At 43.9% G+C, this 10,339-nt stretch overlaps 1 long non-coding RNA gene and 1 other non-coding gene across 2 annotated transcripts; one reads left to right on the top strand and one right to left on the bottom strand.

Annotated features, from left to right (window-relative positions):
• Positions 1-4,438: 4,438 nt before the first annotated feature.
• On the top strand, positions 4,439-10,079 carry LOC125531508. Its single transcript, XR_007293283.1, has 2 exons — positions 4,439-7,394; positions 7,584-10,079. It is a non-coding gene; the product is annotated as an uncharacterized LOC125531508 (long non-coding RNA).
• Positions 6,601-6,704, bottom strand: LOC125531509. The gene has a single exon (XR_007293284.1). It is a non-coding gene; the product is annotated as a small nucleolar RNA R71 (small nucleolar RNA).
• Positions 10,080-10,339: the final 260 nt, after the last annotated feature.

The following is a 10,339-nucleotide window of genomic DNA, read 5'->3' as shown; positions in this document are numbered from 1 at the left end:
CTCATTTTGCCCAACGGGCGCGACCCAGCCGTAGCTGCCGACGTGTGTCTCCGCACCGTGTTTGTCCTCGGCCTCCATCTACTCGTTCACACAGAGCGTGGGGGCTCTCTGCACGGACGAGAGCACCGCCCGGTTCAAGTCGAGGACGTCCTGTTCCGCATGCAGGAGGGCCTCGAAGGCAGCGACATCCGCACGCTTCGCGTCGAGTTGAGCCTCCGCCGCCCGGTTCAAGTCCAGGACGTCCGGTTTTGCCTGCAGGAGGGCCTCGATGGTAGCGGCATCCGCGTGCTCCGCGTCAAGTTGAGCCTCCACCACCCGGTTCAAGTCCAGGACGTCCGGTTCCGCCTGCAGGAGGGCCTCGATGGCAGCGGCATCCGCGCGCTCCGCGTCGAGTTGAGCCTCCGGCGCCCTGTTCACATCCACGACATCCGGTTCCGCCTGCAGGAGAGCCTCGATGGCAGCGGCATGAGCGCGCTCCGCATCGAGTTGAGCCTCTACCTCCCGGTCTTCCTTTAGTATCGCCAGGTTGAACCGCTGGTCCACCTGCACCATGGGGGACCCGGACGCCGACACGAAGTCGACGTCCATCGTCTCATACCCATCGGGGGCCTTCTGCATCGTGACCTCCGCCATGAACATTGGATCAACTTCCTCCTCCTTGTAGCTTGGCTCCTGAGAACGCGGGGATTAGCCCGCCGCAAAGAGAGCTTGGAAACGGAGGTCTGTGGTGCCAACCGCCGCCGCGATTTCTGTGCGGCGCTCCGGCATCAGCATCTTATAGTACGTGATCTTGTGGCGCACCATGGCTTTCCAGTGAATTAGGGGACGGTTGATGCGGGCTAGGGGATCAAAAGGTGGGGGAATGGGCTGGAGAGGAGGTGTGGTTTTGGGGCAGTGGCTGGCATAGGCCGAGCAGCGAAAGTTCTGGTGTGAATAGTGGTTCCGATGATGACAGGTCAATTGGTTTTGACTGTACATCGCTCTTGTAGCGTTCGCGTTGCACCCTGGTACGCTGGACCCTCCACGTCATTCACCGAATGGAATGCGCTTCGTCTTGCATTTTCGCTTGCTTGTGGGACCGCAGTTGAGAGCAAACCGACGTCCCTCCCCCTCCCCCACCCGCGTCATTTATACTACCACTCCCTCTGTTTTATGCGAAGTAAATAAAAACAGAGGGAGTATACTACGGATGAGGATCCCCTGATGTGGCTGAACCCATTAAGTAACTGACATGCGGGGCCTAGCAGGCATGGGGTCCGCCAGTAAGTGACCCGAAGGGAGGGTAAGGCAGGGATATCTACGTCAGAGGATCCACTTCCACTACTACTCCCTCCTTCCATCTACAGGGCCTAATGCATTTTTCGAGGCTAACTTTGACCAAATGTTAGAGTAATAATATATGACATGCAACTTACACAAAGCATACGGTCAAATTCGTATTTGAAAGGAGCTTATAATGATATAATTTTCACATTATACATCTCATGTACTATTAATCTTGTCAATAGTCAAAGGCGGTTTTGAAAAACGCATTAGATCATGGTTAATAATACAGCCAGCCGATGGCTATAAGGAGCTACCATGTCATCTATAGCCATCATCTATATGCACTCATACAATAGTGTGGGCTATAAGGTTGGCTATTTCCCGCAAAAAAATAATATATAAGGTTGGCTATTGTATTAGTACTTTTTCCCATCTCCTCTCCATCTCTTTCTTCATATTTATTGTATTTACCTAGGAATGCGTATATAGCTAGGCTCTTGCATGAGAGCTCACTCCCCTTACTTTTTCACATCTCTCTCCTTCACATAGGCAAAAGTGCCATGTAAGTTGGCTCTTAGAATGGCTATTAGGTTGGCTCTAAGCATTTAATATTTGCATGAGCAAGGTATATGATTGGAAGAGAGTTGCATGCATACTATTTTTTCTTGATCTATGTGTTTAGCCGGGCTATAGAATATAAGAGCCCGCTTCACTCTCTCTCCTCTCTTCTCACTCCTCCAAGTAGGATTTTAATGACATGACAAGTCTTATAGCCTGCTGACTAGGCCTTATTAGACTTGCTCTTAGGCCCTGTATAAATGGAAGGAGGGAGTACTATGAGCACTGCATACTCTACTACACATGTTGTCAGTACTCCACTAGTACTATTGGAAAGGGGGCTTAAAGAAGTTATTATTGGACTGGCTATACGTGGAAAAATCCTAGTAGGAAGAGCATGCGCGAGAACAAGCACATTCACGTGGTTGAAAACAAATTGGAAACCATCTCTGTTTGAATACAAATCTAGGAGTATGTATGAATCTAACAATATTGATTGGGCGTTGTTGAATGTTGATACTTTTTTCTGTAAGTTTGATCAAAGTAGAGATACTTTGACTGCACATAAAACTTATATGTAAACTAGAAAATATAGGAGGGAGTATATTGTACGTTCAAAAGCGAAACGAACATTGAATACACTTTATATATGATTTGCCGATGCTATGGTCACTGGTTCAAAATTTTGAATCTACCTTAGGTATCACACATACCCACTCGTTTTTTCTCGATTTCATCTCGGGATCCGGAGATCGATTGAAAGAGGACTAGGGTGGGTACAATACATTCGTTTCGCTTATGAACGTACAATATACTCCCTTTGACCCCCACAACCCCCCTCCCCCACGGGTCATTTCTATCATAGAAACAGACCAAAACTTTATCTCCTTGCACGACACGCAATTGATCTCTCGACATCAATCAATCTCATCAAGATGTGTCAGGGCATGAACCGAATGGGATGTCAAATCTAAGAGGGAAAGCGACACGTAGTGGAGGCAAAGTGAAACTTTAAACGAACCATTTGTTTGTATGCATGTCGGACAAATTACAACAGTGGAATACAAGCATGGTCTAGGCCCACATGCAAATGATACTCGGCGGAATGTTCAAATGACACATGCGGGAGGATGGACTCGACCGGAGGGCGGCATGATCGATGGAGAAGAGGGTTGGAGAGGAATGAGAAATAAGCAACGCCGCATGATTATACTTGAATGGCTGAAATAAACAATAAGTTGTCTTGTTTTCCCTTCCGTCTTGGTCACGGAGTAAAATACTCCCTCTGTTTTTATTTACTCTGCATATTAGGTTTAACTGAAGTCAAACTTCATAAAATTTGACCTAGTTTATAGAAAACTAGCAAGATGCCCGTGCATTGCATGGAACATCAAGATCTTGTGGGAGAAAAGGATGAGCGAGGGAAGGCCTTATCTGCAAATGTAGATAGGAGTGCGGGTAAATTGTCATAGTTTCCTTCCTATCCATTAGATATAGATCGGATGGCCTATATTGCAGGATGGCAGGCACACCATCATCACCAACTCTGCTTTTTATGTACACTAGCAAGATGCCCGTGTGTTGCACGGAACATCAAGATGCATTTGTATAAGTAGTTTATCTTGTGGGAGAAAATGATGAATGAGGGAAGGCCTTATTTGCAAATGTGGAGAGGGGTGTGGGTATCTTTTTGCAAAATTGCCATAGTTTCCTTCCTATCCGTCAGATATAATTCAGACGGACTCTTACAAAAAACAGAGTTGGTGATGATGGTGTGTCGGCCATCCTACAATATAGGCCCTTCGATTTATATGTGACGGATAGGAAGGAAACTATGACAATTTTGCAAAAATGTACCCACACACCTCTCCACAATTGCAAATAAGGCCTTCCCTCGTTAATCCTGGCTAGTAAGAGTAGAAATATGAACATTTACAATAGCACATAAACTAGTCATACAAATGCATCTTGATGTTACGTGCAACGCACAGGCATCTTGCTAGTAAGAGTAGAAATATGAACATTTACAATAGCAAATATATATGATGTGAAAGTATATTCAATAATGAATCTAATGATATTGATTTGTTATTGTATATGTTACTATTTCTATCTATGAAATTTGTCAAAGTCTACAAAGTTGGACTTTGAGCAAAACTAAAATGCGGAGTAAATAAAAACAGAGGGAGTACGCAGGGACTAGTATACTCTAGTTACTACTGCCGGAACATGGTAAGTTGGACCCCTAAATGCAGGCACGGACCGGGCACACCTCAATTATTCTTTCAAACAGTCGGACACCTACATTTAGCACACCATCCGGCTACTTAATCAAGTGTTATGCTTCACTACTTGAAAAGGAAAAGGGCGGTACCGTACCCAAAACCACCACACTTGGAGCTAGGTAACAACTTGGTACTGTACTCCCTCCATTTCTTTTTAGTCCGCATATAGGGTTTGGTCAAAGTCAAGCTTTATAGAGTTTGACTAACTTTATATTGAAAAAATATAAACATTCACAATATGACATCAATATTATCAGGTGCACCATGAAACGTATTTTCATATTATATAGTTTTAGTATTTGATAAGCACATTTCATATATATATATAATTTGACACCCAAATATAGCATCTGTTGTGATCTGACAATCAATTCTTGCTATGAATTACCGCATATTTTAATGAGAATCATATAAAGGGTTCATTTACTTGTCACTTGTTTCTTTTGCAGAAAAGTGCGCAAAGGCACTATAATCGTAAAGATTCCGAATATATGGCTAACCAGACGAGAGAAGGGCATGAAAGAAATACGTCAAGGACTTCAGTGAGAAGAAAAGAAGTATCCGGGGGAGCAAACTAAAAGAAGAAGGGGATCTTCTTGGGAAGAAATGAATAGAAGAGGAGGGCCAAATCATAAAAGTGGCAGATCAGATGGGGATCAAAATCCCTAGATGCATCCATTCCCAAATCGAGCCTGGCATCTCCATCTCCCTCTCCCCCAACCTTCTTCTCCACCTCTGGCCGTCGCCGTGGCCAGGCCGGCGTGGCGGCGCGCCACCGCGCCCTCCGTCCACCAGCACCTCCATACACCACCACCCATCCACTCCATCACTACCTCGCGCCGCTGCACCATCCATCAGCGCCACCCCTTCACCATCATTGCTCGCGCGCCCTACCAGACCAGGGGTCTGGTGCCCCGCGCGACCTTGCCTTCTGCTGCTTCCTTCTTCTTCCCCTGCTTCGCTGCTACCCTTCTTCTTCCCCTCGCTGCTCCTCCACCTCTCTTCTCCTCCTTCAATCCCTTTGCTGCTGCTCGTCTCCTACTGCGCCCCCTTGCTGATCTCCACTCCTCCTGCTACTCCTTTTCCCGTGATCTGTTGCTGCTCTCTCTTTTCTCTGCCTTGCTGCTGCTGTCCTCAACTTGCTTCTGCTGCTCTCTTCTTGCCCACGCCTCTTGCTGCTGTCTTCTTTTCTGAACCAGAAAACTGTTGCTGCTTCTCTCCTCACGCCCCCTACTGCTGCTCCTTTCCCAACCTTGCTGCTCTCTCTCTCTCTCAAATTTCTGTAACCTTCAGAAGTGTAATAATCAGTACTATGTAATGTTCAGTTTTGATAAGTGTAATATCCTACTGTTTGGTTCAGTTTCAAAGTTCAATATAAATGCTTGATTAGTATGTCCTAACTAGTTGATACCTTATCACTTTGAGAAGTATTTGACCTGTCATACTCTGTTTAGTGAAATAGCAATCTTCATATGTATGTGGTGTCCTGTGATATATACATATATGTCTGTGTTGTTTGTGATGTGATGCATATATTCTGTCCTACAAGCTTGCTTCTTCCCTCTGTTCATGTTTGATAGTTATATGCGTGTCCTTGTCATGTTATGTTCATGTCCTTTATCTTCTCTTGTCATTGATGTATGCTCATATTAGTATTTTAACTTCTCAAGCATTACGAAAATACCAAAAAGTAACTTAGTAAAATCTGAATTTACTTTTTCTTATCGGCATTTTCTTTGGCGATAATCTGAGATAGTATAGGTTTATTTCCCTGCATCATCACTTGAATTGTCTTACCTAGCTTTAGTCGCGCGTAGCCGCTGATTGCCTAGTCCCTGTGGAGAACACGCCACTTGCACTTTGGGCGTAAAACCCCACTGTACTTACAATTGATCATTTTGGCGCCGTTGCCGGGGACTAGCGTCGAGCGACTGTGTTAGGCTATAGACTAGGTTTAGTTTATTTCATCGTTTAATTCACTCTGTATTTCTTTTTCGGTGTTTCTTTTTTTCCTTGGTGTTGCTTCGGCTTATGATGATACTAATCTTCTGACTAGTGCTGTTTATGAGCGTGTGTAGGAAATCATAAATCTTTGCAGGTTGTTCTATAGTTACACTCGGTTAAGATGGCATTGCTTCGTGATCTTTGGATGCCCAAAAGTCAATGCTATATCACAGGACCAGTTTGGCCAACTATTGAGGCAGAGAACTTCAAGCTGAAACCTAGTCTTATTGCTTTGGTTCAACAATGTCAGTTTGGAGGACGGCCTACTGAGGATCCCTATGAGCACTTACACCGAGTCATGGAGTATTCAGATACAGTCAAGTACCACGGAGTTCCTCAAGATGCAATCATGTGCAGGTTGTTTACATTCTCTCTCTGTGATGATGCTCGTGCTTGGTACCGATCCTTGCCATCAAGGCCATACAGTTGGATTGAGATATCACAAGCATTCTTGGATAAATATTTCCCACTACACAAGCAGTCCGTGATTCGAGATGATATCTTCAACTTTGTTCAGCGTGAAGGCGAGAGTTTGTATGATGCTTGGGAGAGGTACAATGCCTTGTTCAGGAGATGTCCTAATCATGGGATCGAGAGATGGTTAGAGCTGCAGATATTCTATAGAGGATTGACTTCGGACACTCGCGATTACATTGATATGGCAGCGGGTGGAGCTATTACAAACAAGACACTTGATGATGATTTTCTGCTGATTGAGAGCATAGCTTTCCACCAACTTCAGTGGTAGAATAAGAAGCCCACGTCTGATTCATTGGTTTGCTTGCAACAAATCACTTCATCTCAGCAAGAATCTCTTACACAAAAGCCGGAACCAGTTTCTCCGTGTGACAAGATTGAGCTTTCATGGATTATCTTTGATGATGATGACACCATCCTAGTTGACACACACACTTCAGATCATATGGATACTAGCATTCTAGATTCAGTTTTGCATTGTGATGATTCTTCGGTGGATGAATCAGAGCTACAGTTAGTTACTTTTGATATTGAGGAGACACCTTTAGTTGATATTGATCATGTGCTGCTAGAGCCAGATATGGAAAAGTTCGCCTTCGATGATGTTAGCCGCATTGATTCCTCAACACTTGAGCCTGAGATGGAGAGCTTCATGGTTGATTATGGTGAGGTGGATTCAGATGTCAAGGAGCCAAGCTCCACTATTTCACTTGTTGCCACGAGTCCGGTGGAAATTTCTACTACCACACCTCACTTGGTATCTTCAATTGAGGTAGTCCTGAAGCTTCTTCCTAACTATCTCAGGTATGATCGCTACTTTCTCAAAAAGATATGCCATATCATGGATACTGCCTATGCACCATGCAATTTGTTGATGATATCTATTTATCATATGCTCAATAGATATGCTTATGTGATAGGATACTCTATTGATGACTTAGAGGGCATTGTCCCTATCACTTGTATTGGCTTTTTTTTTTGGTTTTCTTTTAGGTTTACGCTTGTATACCATTCATTGCGAGCTGACCAAGTTCGAGATGACATCCCATGGGATCCTAGTGGATTCACGGCATGGTGATGAGGAGAAGCAATGGGCACACGTGAAGAAGAGTGAAGATGGAGCAGGCATGAGGATAGAGAAGCAAAAAGAGAAGAGCTGCAGTTTAGAGGGTGTCGAGCGAGTGCCACATCAAAGCCCGGTGAGCTGCTTCATGACCCCAATCTTAATATATCATCCATTGATACATGCTGAAATCATTTGATATTTGGGTTGCTTGAGCCATTTCTTAAATGTTGTCCCATTGAATTTTACCTTTGACATATGGTGCTTGATGTGAATATGTGAACTGATTTCTGAATGCCTTATAAACTAGTGATCTATACAATGATTGCTTTGCTGAAATTAGTGAGAACTATTAGTTTTGAGTGCTCAAATCCCTAGTACACTAGAAAACTTCATCATTTTCTGCATTTACTATGATACACCTAGATCACCATGTTTAGATGCTGAACTTGTGCTAAGTGTGTTCCCATTGAGAGCAATCACCTAACCACTATGGATTAGCATGCTATGTTCCCTCGATCGGTAGTATGTGAACCAGACATGGTTGAGTGATGATTCTTGTTTTTGTTCAAAAAAAGTATATATTATAATGAATAATTATCTGATCTTACCTAACAGTAGCATGTCATGTTCCCTGGATCGGTGGCTTGTGAAATCTGGTTGGATCGGATAGGAGTTAATTATGTTAAAAAAATGTAATTGTCGAACCAGGTGTATACCATGTTCTCGGGATCGGTGGTATGTTCCTTTGGGGAGGCAAACAAAAAAAACTAATAATTGGTCGAGCCGGGTGTATATCATGTTCTCGGGATCGGTGGTATGTTCCTATGGTGAGACTAATAATAATATAATCATTGCTTTATCTCTGTAAATAAGTGATTTGATCACAAGATTTAATTCCAGTTCTTTTTGTTCTCGGGATCATGCTCTCTTTAGGAACCATTTGGCACAGTCATCACTTAAACTTGTTGATCCTCTTTTATCATTGTAAAAGTTTAAAATGGTCAAGTCTACTAGTGTCCTACCGCTTTGAAGCACTCCTAACCATTGATTTTCACTAGCTAAGTCCAAAGCATGCATTGTTTGGAGATCTACTTCACTTGGCATTCTCTAGTCAGCTCACGGTTCACATTCTTGCTCCTGTCATTTGCCATTGCTTGAGGACAAGCAAAGATTTAAGTGTGGGGGAACTTGATAAGCACATTTCATATATATAATTTGACACCCAAATATAGCATCTATTGTGATCTGACAATCAATTCTTGCTATGAATTACCGCATATTTTAATGAGAATCATATAAAGGATTCATTTACTTGTCACTTGTTTCTTTTGCAGAAAAGTGCGCAAAGGCACTATAATCGTCAAGATTCCGAATATATGGCTAACCAGAAGAGAGAAGGGCATGAAAGAAATACGTCAAGGACTTCAGTGAGAAGAAAAGAAGTATCTAGGGGAGCAAACTAAAAGAAGAAGGGGATCTTCTTGGGAAGAAATGAATAGAAGAAGAGGGCCAAATCATAAAAGTGGCAGATCAGATGGGGATCAAAATCCCTAGATGCATCCATTCCCAAATCGAGCCTGGCATCTCCATCTCCCTCTCCCCCAACCTTCTTCTCCACCTCTGGCCGTTGCCGTGGCCAGGCCGGCGTGGCGGCGCGCCACCGCTCCACCGCGCCCTCCGTCCACCAGCACCTCCATACACCACCATCCATCCACTCCATCACCACCTCGCGCCGCTGCACCATCCATCAGCGCCACCCCTTCACCATCATCGCTCGTGCGCCCTACCAGACCAGGGGTCTGGTGCCCCGCGCGACCTTGCCTTCTGCCGCTGCCTTCTTCCCCTGCCTCGCTGCTGCCCTTCTTCTTCCCCTTGCTGCTCCTCCACCTCTCTTCTCCTCCTTCAATTCCTTTACTGTTGCTCTTATCCTACTTCGCCCCCTTGCTGATCTCCACTCCTCCTGCTACTCCTTTTCCCGTGATCTGCTGCTGCTCCCTCTCCCAGGAACCTTCTGTTGCTGCTCTCTCTTTTCTCTGCCTTGCTGCTGCTGTCCTCAACTTGCTTCTGCTGCTCTCTTCTTGCCCACACCTCTTGCTGTTGTCTTCTTTTCTGAACCAGAAAACTTCTGCTGCTTCTCTCCTCACACCCCTACCGCTGCTCCTTTCCCAACCTTGCTTCTCTCTCTCTCTCAAATTTCTGTAACCTTCAGAAGTGTAATAATCAGTACTATGTAATGTTCAGTTTTGATAAGTGTAATATCCTACTGTTTGGTTTAGTTTCGAAGTTCAATATAAATGCTCGATTAGTATGTCCTAACTAGTTGATACCTTATCACTTTGAGAAGTATTAATATAAATGCTTGATTAGTATGTCCTAACTAGTTGACCTGTCATACTCTGTTTAGTGAAATAGCAATCTTCATATGTATGTGGTGTCCTGTGATATATACATATATGTCTGTGTTGTTTGTGATGTGATGCATATATTCTGTCCTACAAGCTTGCTTCTTCCCTCTGTTCATGTTTGATAGTTATATGCGTGTCCTTGTCATGTTATGTTCATGTCCTTTATCTTCTCTTGTCATTGATGTATGCTCGTATTAGTATTTTAACTTCTCAAGCATTACGAAAATACCAAAAAGTAACTTAGTAAAATCTGAATTTACTTTTTCTTATCGGCATTT

The sequence above is a fragment of the Triticum urartu genome, unplaced genomic scaffold (assembly GCF_003073215.2).
Source record: "Triticum urartu cultivar G1812 unplaced genomic scaffold, Tu2.1 TuUngrouped_contig_7307, whole genome shotgun sequence".
Classification (NCBI taxonomy): domain Eukaryota; kingdom Viridiplantae; phylum Streptophyta; class Magnoliopsida; order Poales; family Poaceae; genus Triticum; species Triticum urartu.
Note: the sequence above shows the minus strand (reverse complement) of the source record. Positions and strands in the feature narration are given on the sequence as shown.